The 14909-nt window shown below is 45.4% G+C and overlaps 1 long non-coding RNA gene across 1 annotated transcript; it reads right to left on the reverse strand.

The window, feature by feature from the left end:
• Positions 1–3411: 3411 nt before the first annotated feature.
• LOC120401516 lies at positions 3412–6959 on the reverse strand. Its single transcript, XR_005596503.1, has 3 exons — positions 6710–6959; positions 6071–6213; positions 3412–3978 (listed from the first exon to the last, which is right to left on the reverse strand). It is a non-coding gene; the product is annotated as an uncharacterized LOC120401516 (long non-coding RNA).
• Between the last annotated feature and the right edge of the window lie 7950 nt (positions 6960–14909).

Raw genomic sequence — 14909 nt, forward strand, 5'->3', positions numbered from 1 at the left:
AGCAACAATTTAGCTGTTTCTCCAAGGTACACTGCCAATTTAAAAAGTGGACTAAAGAAGCAGAGTGGGGATGTTCGTGTCTTACCCTGGAAGTGAGTGAGGGGCTTGCAAATTTTACATGAAGTCAGCTGGAACTCACCTAAGCAGCTGGGCAGTTGTATTTTCTGTGTAACCTGTGTTGGTTTAGACCCTGTTCAAATGAGATGACTGTCTTGCATATATGTGGTGCTAGCTTGGTTTCTGCCACATTATGAGCAGGGCCTAAGAGATCCCTGGTCTCTAGGGATGTCTGGGGATTTTGCTAGTCTGGGTAGGAGCATGGCTCCAGTGCCACTTCACCTCTAAGGCTACAGGTTGCTCTGACCAGGTGCAAGGGACAACCAGAGCTATAAAGACTCCGCTATAATGCACATACCTCTCAGTCTTGCTTGGGGCACCAGAAACTCAGACCTGGGGACTGGATGTGCAGGGGATTGGGAATGGGATAGATACAGCCTTTCGGATCTAGGCCAACAAGTCTAAATCCGGCCCAACACAGAGGTCACCACAGTCATTAACATTTAGCTTGTGGGTCAATGGACTCTCTGAAATGGCCAACCCATTTCAGTCCACTTCCTAGCATGGGTTGGCCATTTCGGAGAGTCCATTGACCCATAGGACAGCTTTAATTCCATCCATGTCCAAAGCTGCTTCCCATGTGCTCCAGCCAGAGTCCACAAGAGTTGAAGCTCAGTTGTTAAGGAGAGGGGAAATGGAGAGCAAGGGAGTGCTGCATTTTCACCCAAGCTCCTTTTCATCTGTACTTTGAAATGATATCATATTTCTTATTCTTGGATGCCTTTCCTCCTTGCTGAGTCCTTGCTGCTGCCTGCATCTCATACATAGCAAGGCCCTCATCACATCAAGAATTCATAATCATCCAAAAATATTCAATAGGAATATAAAATATTTACATGCAAAAGACTGTCAGATGGAATGAATCATTTGTGTTACTTCACTGGAAATCATTCACTTAGAAACTGTATGAAATGTGCCAAGTTGCAATGCAATGGGTGCATGATCTAGCGTCGTGCGTATGATGTGGATCTGGGACCCCAGGTGGGCTCCCCATCTCCTCTCCTAGGCTGCTATGTAATGTGGAGATTAAAAGAATTCCAGGCCTGGACAGTCTCCTGGTATCTGCGGCTAGCCAAGCTGTGTCTCGTTAATCACAGAGTAACAATATCAGACAGAAGGAGGCCGTGTGGCTGGGCTTGGTCCATCCACCTGACACAGCTTATATTTTTGTCCTGGCTTCTGAATCTACCCCACACAGCCTTCATCTTCTTGCATAATGGCACTCCTGAGAATTGCTTCAGTACCTGACTCCTTTCTTAGCCTCCATTCATGCTCTCTTGTTCTTGAGCCTGTTTCTCTCTCAAATGCTTTCTTTTGGAACTGTCAAGATTGTCTATCCAGTCCTCTCATAACTGCCTTCTCCTTTGTAAACAATAGCCAAATGTTGCTCCATTACAAGGGGGGTAAATCTGGAGTAACACTACTGATTTCAGTGAATGACTCTGAATGTACACTGGTGTAACTGAGAGCAGCATATAGTCTTGTGTTTTGAATACTCTGCAAAGAATCTGCGCACAGGCACTACCAGAGAGTATGGGATAGATGAACTAGGATTCCCCTGGGGAGCACACTTGGCTCATAATTTTCAACGGCCAGCCAAAACCCCCTTACAAATGCAGCACATGGAGTTAAATATCAGACACCCAAACCTGAATCAGACTTATAACTGTAACACTCTGCATAGTTGTAGCTGTATTTCCTAGTGATAGGAACCCTTTGGATGCTGCATGCCATGCTGGTCACCGCTTTGGGTGGGGAGCTCTGTAGTCCACTTCCATAATAGTATATGAATGAGTAGCAAAGAAGATAGGGAAAACAGGAGGACGAGCATGCAGGGCAACTCATTCAGGCAGTCAGAATAAGGCAGACAATACTGGTCTTAACAGTGTGGATAAAAATGCACCCTGTTTATTTCTAGTGTAGTTTCTCTGCTTGCATTCTTATTCATATGCTAACTTGCAATGGCCTTCAGATTATTCCTAGAATTAGGGACAAGTGGACCCCAAATTCTGTATTAAACTTCAACATGAAGGTGAACCCCATTCCAGAGAAAACATTGTTAGGATGTCATCACAGAAGAACTTACACTCTGGGGATAGGTGGAAGGGGAAAGAGCTAAGAGGACCTCAGAGTTCCAGGAGCCCATTCCTAGACTCAGCTGACAGGCTAAGTGGAGGAGTGTCTGGCCTTCTCCTCACATTTCATGGAGGTCTTGGAGCTCAGGGATCTTCTTGGTCAACAACTTCAGCTACCCTTTGGGTACACCCCTCTCCCCCGAGACTCGCTAGTGTTTGAATTTGGATGTGCCATCCCCTAGAGGATGGATGGTCTTGTGGTTAAGGTAACTGGACTGGGAAGCATCAGATGTGGATTTTTTCCTGGTTCTACCACAGATTTGCTGTGTGACCTTGGATAAGTCACTTATCTTGCTGCACATCAGTTCTCCATCTCTAAAACAGAGGTAATGATATTTACTGTCCACAAGAGTGGTGTGATGCTAAATTCACGAAGTGCTCGGATACGAAGATGGTGGTCAGAGAAAAGCCCATCATCAATGCATAGAATGTGTTAGAGTTCAAACTAGAAAAGAGCACTTTGGAGGGAGACTTCGGACCAAGTTAGAATGTCACCCCAAAAAAAAGCATGGCCCACAAAGTGTCTGAAGCTGAACTGTGAAAATATGAAATATAACTTCCCTGCTGACTCCAGATTCCAGCATCACCCTCTCCTTCTCTGATCATTTCCTCCGGTGATGGGGAAACATTCACACAGTTTCCCTGTCATTTCAGGATAGAAGTGGAAGATGAGGATGAGAACCATATAATTTAGAAATGAGAGAGACCTGGGGATTTATATTGCAAAGCAAGGTGTGGGGGGGAAATCACTCAAGAATATTTTATAGAGAACAATCCTGCATTGTCAGAAGGATGAACGAGGTGACCTAATAAAAACCGTTAGAGACTTTTTTCAAAATCTATCACATAATAGAGGACTTCTGTCTTCAGAGCTGTCAATCCAATACCTTTCCCAGCACAAAATTCACTCAAAAATAATCTTCATGAAAGGAGAAAAATCTTAGTTAACTGCTTGCCTGGGGCAAATAGAATGAAGCCAAGAGGCATGTTGGCAAGTAATTAACTATGCACTTTTAGCTGTCCAGGTGCAGGAAGCACAGCTTAGATTTTTATTTATTAACATCATTAAAATTTCCATTCCAGCCATAGCTCTGGCACCAATGGGGCTCACAAAATCGTGAGCAGGGCAAATAAAAATTGGCAGCACGCCTCATGCTGGGCAACACAAGTTCAATTGCTTAATAGAGCGAAGAAAATGCTGATTGAAATATTCAGTCATTTGTGGGGTTCCTACATGCACTTTACATGAGGGGAAGGGTGGCTTTGTGGGAAAAAGACTGGATTGGGAGTTGGGAGATGCAGGGACATAGGAAGTGCCATCTGAGATCAGGCCAGTGGTCCATCCAGTCTAGTACTCTGTCGGAGTGGCCAGTACCAGAAGCTACAGAGAAAGGTGCAAGAGACCTTGCAGGGCACAGTTATGGAATAACCTGTCCACAGGGGAAGTTTCTTCCTAACTTCTGTCAGTTAGTGGTTGGCTTATCCCCTGTATCATGCAATTTTACATATGTAATATAGAATTGTTTCTAATATAAAAGTGAATGTTGTCATTATCCACAGTTGTGTCTCTTCTCATTATCCACATGTGTCTTGTCCTTTCTTGAATTCTGCTAAGCTCTTGGCCTTAATGAAATATTCTGGCAGTGAGTTCCACAAGTTAATGGTGTTGTGTAAGAAGGCATTTCCTTTTATCATTTTTAAATCTGTAGTCTCTCACTTTCATAATCTAAGGACAAAGGGATATTCCATGAAAGAGGGTAAATAGGAGCATCCAATGTACCTTTTGCTAGCATTTATTGCACACCTTTATGATTAAAAGGGGGCACAATAACCATTATAAAGTAAATAGTCCCGTATGGGAAGACACTGAAATGTTGGCAGTCTCTCCATGCCTCTAATATTTTTATTGCCTATCTCTGGAGCCTTTCCCTTTTTGCTATATCATTTTTTGAGAGAATGACCAGAGTTTGACAGTGTTCCAGGTGAGGGTGCACCATGGACTTAGATAATAGTATCACAATATTTGGGCATTTTCTAGCCTAATCCTCTTATATATGCCAATTTTTTGTTTGCTTTATTGACCAAAAATGAACACTGAACTGATGTTTCCACTGAGTCTTCTACAAGAACGCCCAGTTCTTTTTCCTGAATAGTTGGTTTTATTTAGAACTAGCAACATGTATGTAGTTCAAATGCTTATTCCTTCCAGTGTGCATTTGTTAACAATAAATGTAGTCTGCCATTGTGTTGCCCATTTCCCTAGTTTGGCTACTTCTTCGTAGTCTTCTCTAGTCTTGACTTAAATAATATTGTATTGCAGGCAAATTTTGCCACTCACTGTTCATTCCCCTTTTCCAGCTAGATAATAAATATAGGAAAAAAACCACCAATCCCTGCATTGAACCTTGAGGCACTCCACTGCTAACCTTTTGCCATGTTGAAAATTGAGCATTTATTCCTCAATTTATTTTTTTCTGTCTCTTAGCCAGTTTTGAATCCATGACAGAACTTTCACTCCAGATCTACTTAACTTAATTGTCTCTTGTGAGGGCCTTGTCAAAGACATTAAGTGTCCAAATAAACTATATCAACCAGTTTTCCTTTACCTGCTATTTGCTGACATGTTTAAAGAATTCTAGTAGATTAGAGAGGCATGGTTTTCTTTTGCAGCAGCTGTATTGGTTAGTCCCTACCATATCCTCATCTAGATATTTTATAATTCTATTATCACTTCAGCCAGTTTTCCTAGTATGGAAGCAAGGCTCACTAGCTCTGTTATTCCCCGGATCACTCTCAGCACTCTTTTTGAAGATGAGTTTGCTGCACTTAGGGTGACCAGATGTTCTGATTTTATAGAGACAGTCCCGATATTTGGAGCTTTCTCTTATATAGGCACCTATTACCCTCCACCCCCTGTCCCGATTTTTCATACTTGCTATCTGGTCACCCTAGCTGCACTCCACCCCTCTAGTAGAGTAGTTGATATAAATGAGACTGGATCCTTTTGGTAGCGGCTCAGCTGCTTCATTCTTAAATTCCTCCCCTCAGTTCCTATTCCTGGCTTTCACTGATTCATGATGTGGCCTCAGTCAAATGGCTTAACTGCTCTGGGTTGCAGTTCTCATTTGGAAAATGAGGTAAATTAAACTCCTCTCCCTCACAGTGTATTGAGTGTTTGTTCATATTTGTAAAGTGCTTTGAGTTCTTCAGACAGAAGTTGCTACAAAAATGCCAAGTATTGTTATTTAAGACCTTAGATAGTTATAATATAAAGCATTTCAGTTCGCCTTTTAAAAATGTAATTGAATTCTATATACATTGTTTCTGTCATCTGCCCTGTTTCTGATGTATTCACATGGTAGTGCACATGGGAAAGAATTGCCTCCCTTTGGATGGGTGCTCTAGACTAATTGTTTTATCCTGTCTTTTTCCTGCAAACATCCCTTACATATTAATGTGTGACAATGAAAGGATTATGATGCCATGCCAACTGCAACCTTTAGTTAACATTTTTTCATGCCATCTCCATTTTTGCAATTCCAGCTTTAAAATGTTTCTTTGCCTACTGCTTTTGTCCTTTTCCACTTGCCAAATAGATCATATATTTTTCCCCTCCTGCGTTTCTAGTGAAGCTGAACATATGACATGACTTTTGCTTCTGTTTATTTGCACAGCAGCCTTCATAACATAGTCACAACTCTGGGAACTGGGATTGCTGTACTACTGTGAAACCAGACTTCCCTTAGCAGATTAGTCCACACCCTAACAAATCTCAGTTAGGATGAACTTCCTTCTAACATATTCCCTTTGTATCTTACCTTTATTCCTAATTGTATCACCTGCAATAATTCCTCTCCCTCCTTTGTGTGTGTAAACGTCCGCTGTTGGGGTTCGCCCCTCTCTGGGGCGGCTGGGAGCCAGGCCTCCTCACTACACGAGTCTGGTGAGCTGATGAATTAGCCTGGTGAGGCAGGAAACAGTCAGGAGCCAAGGCCCTCAGGCCGGGGCTGAGCAAAGTAGTTCAGTATCTAAGCCCAGGCCCTAGGTCAGGGCGGGGCAGCAAACAATAGTTCAGGGCTCAGACCCTCAGGCAGGGGCTGGGCAAATAGTTCAGTAAATTAAGCCCAGGCCCTAGGGCAGGGCAGCAAACAATAGTTTAGGGCTCAGAGCCTCAGGCAGGGGCTGGGCAAATAGTTCAGTAGTTTAAGAAGCCCAGGCTCCTGGGCCTGAGCGTCGGGGTGAGGGGGAGACTGCCACCCGGGAGTGGGGTGACAGGGGGGACACAGGCCCACCCACTCCTCTGCGTCCCAGCCCGGGGCCCTAACAGTGGCAGGCAGCCTGCTGCTGCGTCAGTGGGGATCCTGGCCGCAACACACTGGCATCGGCTCTGGGTGTGCTGCAGCCAGACTAGGGTCGACTGCCCCCGAGCTACTTCCGACCTCCCCCTCTACTGGTACCTCTGTCTCGGCGGCATCTTCCGCAGCGTCCCACACCATGGGCTCCTCAGGATACTGAGCGAGAGGTAAACTGGGCAGCTCCTTGGGATACTGAGCAAGGGGTAAACTGGGCAGCTCCTCAGGGTCCCTTTGTACCAGCCAGCCTAGGGGCTCTTCCAGCACCCGGTCGGCGTCCAGGCTCTGCAGGTATGGCCAGTCCTCGGGTCAGTCGCAGGCGGCGGGAGTCTCCCCAGCGGGAGCTAGGGCACCAGCATCTGGTCTCTCCGGCAGCCAGGCAGCTTCTGAGCCCTGAGGCTGGGCTTTTATACTTCCTGTCTTACGCCTTGACCTCTGGGGGGCGGGCACTGGCTCCTGCGGCTCCGCCCACTTTGGCGTCCGTAAGGGCTCGTCCCTCTCCAGGGCGGCTAGGAGCCAGGCCGCCTCACTACAGTGTGTTAAGTATTTTCAGACTGTTACCAAGTGCCCCCTTTAGTTGTCTCTTAGACAAACTACAGGTTTAGCAGTTTTTTAAAATCTTTTCTCGTATAAATCTCTAGCCTCGTGATAATTTTTGTTGCTTTTCTCTGAACTACCTCCCTGTCCAGAAGTGATATTTACTATCCTAAGAAGCATATTACCTGTTAATTGTTTTCTGTGGTGTGAGAACACGGATACAGATGAATGAGTGTTCCTGTTGCTTGTTCATCAAGCAGGAGATGGCCAGTCTGGATATAGGATTTTCACAGCTGGCTCCACCCACCTTTAGGGCTCTATGCTGGCAGATTCTCCAGCTGATGACTTTCAAAGCTGCATAATATAGGTTAATCTGTGCTACCTTCTCCCTGAGTGACCAGAGTTAGGAAGGTATATCTATATAGCAGTGAGGAGGGCACTTCCCAGCCAGGGGCGGCTCTAGGCATTTTGCCGCCCCAAGCACGGCAGGCAGGCTGCCTTCAGCGGCTTGCCTGCGAAGGGTCTGAGGCCCCCGAAGCAGACCCTCCGCAGGCAAGTTGCCGAAGGCAGCCTGCCTGCCGCCCTCGCAGCGACTGGCAGAGTGCCCCCTGCGGCTTGCGTGCTGGGGCCTGGAGCCGCCCCTGTTCCCAGCATGGATAGACAGATATGCTAGCTCTGCTCAAGCTAGCATGCTACCAGTAGCAGTGTGGCCACTGCTGCAATGGCTCAGGCTGGCCAGAGAGTCAGGTGGGGTTGTACTTGGGCAGGTAGCCTGAGCCCGCCATCCATGCTGCCATGTCTGTGTACCCATGCTTGAAAGCACCTCCTAGCTGCTGTGTAGACGTACCCTCAGCCTAGGCCTTACATTAATGGGACATTTGAGTGGGTGTTTGCACCAGTGTAACTTAAAACTGTAGTTAATGTGTTTAACTGTACTCAGAAGCAAGGATCCACAACACCCATTGAAGTCAATGGCATTACTTCAAATGTACTGTTTGCTGATGTAACTGAGATCAGAATCTGGCCTTTAGTAAGAGAATTCCAGGCTTGTGGAAAGCTGCACTGTTACATCATTGTTTCACTCCCAAACATCAAACCTGCTTTACTCCAGAGCTCTCCAGCAATATAGAAATTAGAGATAAAAGAATACCTGTTAGATCATGCATTTCATCCCCCTCCCCCCCCACTTTCTCTTCCTGACCAGGACAAATTTGTCCCCTAAATTCTCTTTTTCAGGGCTTTATCTAGTCTAGTTTTCAAGTGTCCCAAATAGTAGGACTTGAGGTACTTTCCATGCTGCTTGAACACATTGGGACTCTCTGCTCCCGTGTCTATTCTACCAGCAGTCCTCAACGGATGACCTGGCTGCACTGATCTGACTTGCTGGTGATTCTGAGGGACTCTCTGGCATCTATTTTGCAGTACTTGAACTCCTTTGCAGAATTTTGTGGTAACTCAGTAATGAACATTGCCATCCAAGCTCCCTGAGGAAAGAGGTTTTCTTCTTTGTCTCCCCGCCCCCCACCACACACACACACACACACACACGTGGGCTGGATGGGACCGGAAAGAGCCAGGTGTCTGCAGCACCGAGAAGCAATTTGTGAACTGCGGGTATTTTGTCTGTTTACTTGAAAGCACAAAATTTGTCACTTGTGTGAGTAATTTGCTACTAATTATGAGCTTACAATCTGCAGATAGAAAAATCAGAGCCAATGTGCATTTTCAGAGGAAAAGGAAAATTACCCCAAGTACTGTATAATTATGCACTTAGCGGAGACTCACTCCTGTGCCCTTTCCAGAATGTTGCGTTTGCTGTACAACTTGGGAAGTTTACACACAACTGTGTGTGTGAGAAATACATATCTAAAATGCCGTTACCAATGGTAGAGAGAAGTTGAGGATAAAATCTGGGGCACTGAATGGTTGGAATTTACTTATAAAAGTCTGGGATTGCAGTAGCTATAGCCAGACACTGAGCAAGCTTCACCTAGCACTGCGCTATACCTCACTCCTGACCTGCAGCCCCCCCTGCTGTCCCAGCCCTGGGCTCCCCACACACAGCTCTGCCCATGCTCCTCAGCTGCAGTCCCCCTCTTGTTCCAGTTCTAGGATTCTCATGATCACCTTGTGCTAAACTCAACAGCATTTTTGCATATTACCTCTAAGTGAGCATGAAGAATACTTAAGAATCTCACTTTTGTTGTTGACCAAATGTGGGATTTGAACTCAGGGCTCCCAAGCTGTAAGGCCACATCACTAATTCGCTGCAGCATGTAGCTGAATGCCAAGCAGCCGTGAGAAGGGATGTGCCAATACAGTGCAATACAGCTTTATTTTGTGTCTCTCCTACAAAGTGAAGCCCAGACCATTGTAGAGAATTAAATTACACTATTGCTGAGATAATAGCAGAAGCGCGAAACAAGAGCCAGAGAGGTAAGAGATGTAATTTGAGATGAGATGGAGAGTCGATGAGGCAGAGAGCTACAGGAAGGAAAATGTTAAATACTTAATTGAATTTGCATAAGTGATTCCTTAATGATAAACTAGGGACAGGTAAAGTGGAGAAGTTAGAGATAGAAACGATTTATTAGGCCATCTTGCCCATACACCAGTTCAGATAAAATAACATAGTCCTGCTCACTGCTGCTGTCAATCTCTCTGACACACTCTTCTCTCTTTCCTCCACCTCAAACTCATGTCAAATATTTTCAGATTTTTTAAAAAAATCTCTTTTTCTTCGAAGTGCTGGGCTCACTAAAATCCTTGGAGACTGGAGCCCTTGTCCGTCCACACAACAGATGCAGTGGATGTTCCTGCTTCTCCTCCACTGCCCCTTCCTTCTGATGTAGAGGGACCACCTCTTGGGTTGAAAAGGGAATATGGGCCACAGTGACTTGAACTCAGTCCTTGGTCTGTCCCCTGAGACTTCCAACTTGGTGGGCAATTAACACCAAATTAACTTCCTGGCACCCAGCCAAAATCATTATTCACAGGCTGTTGAATAGCTGTGAGTTGGTCATGATTGTAGATTCCTGCTCGCTCTTGGGTGACTCTCAAGACTGCTCCTGGGAGGCAGGCACTCTGATATAATCCAACATCCCTTTTCGTCCCCAGACCTGCCCTGAACTCTTTCTCTAGTGGCTTGAAGTCTGGTTAACTTTTGCTCCTATTTTAATTTTCATGCCTTGTAGTTCCATCTGGGACCTTGTGAGAGAGGCTGGGGCCGGAGCCAGAAGCAGGAATGTGTTCTAGAGACCCTGATAGGGCAGGGAAGCATGCACACTTCTGGGTGCTTAACTGAACCTACAAATATTATGAGCTCCACCCGTGACAATAATCAACTTCAGAATAAAGCTTCATCTGCCAGCGCCTTTAGAGAATTATTTATGGATTAGCAGACTCTTCTCCTTCCCACTCCTCAGAAGGATGGTTAGGAACAGTGCCAGCATCGCTGGAGACAAGCTAACACTGCAAACTCATTTTTTCATGAATAACTGTTTGAATTTTTAAAGTGAGTTTTCTTCACCTGTGTTCATGCTGCCTCTGCCCTCCCGTTTCTCCAAATGTTGTCGCGGATGGGTTTGCTGGCAGGACCATTTACAGAAACAGTGAATTTTAAGCGATTATTGGAGAATGAGCATGAAAAGCACATTTCAGATTCATAGTGGTGAATATTCTAAGAGTTTACTCATCCAGTCAGAGACCAGAAACACACCAGGTGACCTATAATCCCCATCAAAACAGCTCCAATTTTGCACAGCAAATATTTGCAACAAACTAGCCACTAACTGAGAATTATTTGCCAGACTTTATTCAAATCATTTCAAATAACAAATACGCTGAGAAAAGTGCAATTTGTCCATACATAGCCAGAAGAGAGATGAAATTAATCAGATAACCAATTTATGAATATTCTCCCAGTTTCAAAAATCACACCGGATTCCAACTGCAGAGTAAATTCTTTCTCATCCAAATTCCTCTGGCTCCTTATTGAGACTTCTCCGCCTTTAAATGCTGTTGTATTGTTGGCCTAAATTATTCATGTGTTGAAATAAATTTATTGGTTGTGGACTTGTCCCATATTCCTTTCCCTTAGCTGAAAATATTATTTAACTTCAAGGTGGCAGTTATGCAATTTAGTCTTTGTCTTCCATTATTGATGAATTTCAACATAAAATATTTAGGCACTTCCCCTGTTCTGCTTTATGTAGCACGGGCCATAATTATGTCAGATGGAATTTTCTCCTTTTCTGAAGAAGTATTTAGTAGAAACCATCCTCTGTGGCCCTGACGTTGGATATTTAAATGAAATAGTAATTTGTGCCTCCTTATTTTTAGCCCTTTTGGTAATATGCTTTTTTCAAAAAATGACCCTTCCAGTTCCTAACAATCTGTTGGCCCTGATCATACAACCCTTACTTGTGTGATTAATCTTTACCCTTCCAAGTAGTTCCACTGAAATCACCATGGCTATTCATGAGAGACTAAGGGTGACAGGTTCAGTCCCTACTTTTTGACTATCTTTTCTCCGCAATAATAAGACTTTGCCCTGTGTTAGCACCGGTCACTTAGGTGATATCAAAACACTTTACAAACTTGAATTAAACGTTGCTCAGTTCCTTGGAGAGAAATCCTATTATCCCAATTTTACATATGGAGAAACCGAGGCCCAAGTTCATGCAGAGACTCAGAGCTGGGAATATAACCTTAAAGCACTGACTGCCCCCCCGATCTCTACACTAGACCACACTCCATCCCAGAACTGTGATTAGAAGACAGCAGTAACAACAGTTACACTCAGGACTCCCATGCTCTAGCCTCAAGAGCTGTCACTGTCTCTCTCCCTTGCTTTCTGGTGCCATTATTTTCACTCCTGTTTGCACACACAGATGGAAATCAACAGATCATTAATAGCATCCTCTACTTAATTAACATGCAATTAGCTTAATGAACATTTTAACCTCATTCTGTAATTATTCATCTTTATATGTTGGGGAAGTCTGGTGCCCAGCTATGGTCCGTTGTAAAGACAAGCCAAATGAGGTTTAGTTCTGCAATTATTTCCATGGGACCTGTTTGCGTAGTTGCTCCTCTCGGTTCTTGTTTAGTGTGTCTACGCTGACGGGGCTGGGCTGCACGGCACTGGAGAGCAATGAACTGCATCTGATGTGGGAAGAACGGCTCAGCACACAAACAGAACCTTTTATGAAGTTTAAAACGGTCTGATTAACATTCCAATTAAAATGCTGCTAGTGTCTGCCTGCCTCTGAGCTTTCTGCTTTCATCAGGGGTTGGTAGAGGAAATAACCTGAGAGAGGCTCTTACAGAGAGGGGGCATGAGGGGAAATACTGCGTGAGGGGCTGTTTCCAGTTACAGCATCCCAACTCACCCCTGCAGGTGGCTAAGAGCAATCAGCTGTGAACATCTCTTCTGCCTGCCTCACTGCTGAGTTTGCTCTGCCTGCCTCTTGAGTTTGGCTTCTCTGAACACAGAGCCAGGACCCCAAATAACCCATCTCAATTCTCCTGCCTGCCTGCACTTAGGCTGTTCTTTGTCCATCCAGTCCATCTTGGGTATCAGGCATCCTGTGTGTCGATTCCAGGTACATGTACTGAGGGAGTGGATAATGGCTCTGCATGGGGTTCAGTGGCTGAGCACAGGAGCCTTCTCTCAGGGCAGCCTCTTAGCAAAGAGTTTCAGAGGGCAGTTGCTCCATCCTTGGCTCCTGCCCCATCTCGGTCTTGCTACATTATTTGGTTGTATAGTGGACACCAACAGGCATGGAGTGCAGGAGAACAGCAGATTTTCTTCCCTGTTCTCTCTCTTTCCAGGTTCTGGGTTTGAATCCCAGGACAGGCAATGTGGGTCAGAGCCCTATAGGCTGCACTGGATATTGCATGGCATCTCAGGGCAGCTGATCACTATGGAGCTGTTCTCGGAGTTTCACATGGAGGGGGTGTAAATTTTAGTCCTCACTAGCATGTCACACACTAACCGGCCTGTGTGGATCCCATGGGCTTGCACTAAAAGTTCCCTACTGCGTGTTATTGTCATCCTGTTTTGAACAGTCCTACATGAATGCACACTAAGGATTTTTAAGTGTGTGTCACACAGGCCAGTTAGTGTACAACACACCATTGTGGTTAAAAATTTACACATCTCTGGTCTGGACCAAAACACCATGTAGACAAGCAAGCCCAGAGTCTGCATGGGGCACGTGAAGATGCCCTGGTGAGAGAGGGAGAGACTTCTGGCCAAAAGTAATATAGGAAGCAGGACGTGAGGGAGAATGTGTATCCTCATCAAAGTGATCTCATCAGCAAGTCACCCTCTAGGTGTCCTGGTACTGCCTGGCAGGAGGTTGGATTTGATTCTCAGTCTTCATCTCTTGGTGTGTCAGCCAACAGGCTCATGAAAGCAGAGTGCTTGTCTGATGGGGTGGAGGGAGCATCTTTCTGGTTCAATAGCAACCCCATTAGCTGACTACAAAGCAGCATTAACAGTGTCTAAAAAGGAGACCTATTCAACCTTCCTGGGCTGGAAGGATGGTGGCAGAAATAGGGTGCCTATTAGTCTAGCAATAGAAAGAGGGATGTGGAAGAAACACTCACTCCCATCATCCCTCTAGGAGGAAAATCAAAAGACTTGTTTTCTGTTGATATCTCAGCAGCCCCCTCACCTCCTCTCTCGTCATTACAGGCCGGGGGAAGGCAGTCATGCTTTCTGCCCTATGCCTGGGGAAACTTGCTGGTAAGAGCCATTCAGTCTTTATGGGAATCCACACAGAGAGAGCAATGGATATCACAGATATTAAAAAAACAACCCCCCCCCGCAAACCCACTCCAGTAAAATGCCATTGTAAAGTGGGGGAGGGGAGGGGAAACCACACTGAGCATTATTTCCTCCAGGCTGTGTTTGTTGCTGTTTTGAGTCAGCAAGGTTAACCAGAGAAATAGAGCAGAAAGTTGAGATTATTGGGAACAGCTGCAGCCGGGTTTTCAGATCCTTCCTTGATACTTCAATGGAAAACAACAAACTTTATTTACCCAGCACACACCCTTGCCTCCTCAACCTGGAACTGGCTTTGCAGAGAGGGGTCTGGGGGCGGGGGAATGAGATCAGAGAGGAGATGAGCAAACAGTAGGCACAGGGATGAAGAAGGATATTTTCATCAGAGGGAAATCACCCCCATTCAGCCTCACCCAACCGCAGAGCGAAGGGGCTGATTCTGCAATGTGCTGAGTGCCCTTGTTGAATTCACATGGCTTTAATGGTGCTCAGCTACCTCCCAGGTCAGGCCCAAAGTTCTCAATCAACTAGTTCCCACCCCTAGTTAGCACCACTTTTTAAAACTCCTGTGGTGGGATCACTCAGCTGTTGTCCTTATGCAGCAGCAGTGGTGTTCAGTGAAAGAGCATCTCCTTGATTATCCTACTGAGCAGGAATGATTTGTGGGTGCACATGGGTCAGGCCATGCAGGCTATATAAAGAGCAATAGGTCTGTGGTACTAATCTTCATCTGAACTCTTAGGACTCTTAGGAGAAAAATATAGCTAGGGTTGTGTCGCATCCTGAAATCTAGAGGACTATCCGACATCCCGCAGTACTGTGACTGCTAAAGTCCAGACAGAGACCAGAACTGAAACCTGCCCTCAGGCTTAATGGAACATGTGCTGAGCTAGGATGCCATGAGTTGAAGTCTCAGCTCTTCCTGTTACTAGTGTTAATATTTCTGGGCACTTCAAGAGCCCTCATGCTGAGCAA

This window comes from Mauremys reevesii, linkage group 3 (assembly GCF_016161935.1).
Source record: "Mauremys reevesii isolate NIE-2019 linkage group 3, ASM1616193v1, whole genome shotgun sequence".
Classification (NCBI taxonomy): domain Eukaryota; kingdom Metazoa; phylum Chordata; order Testudines; family Geoemydidae; genus Mauremys; species Mauremys reevesii.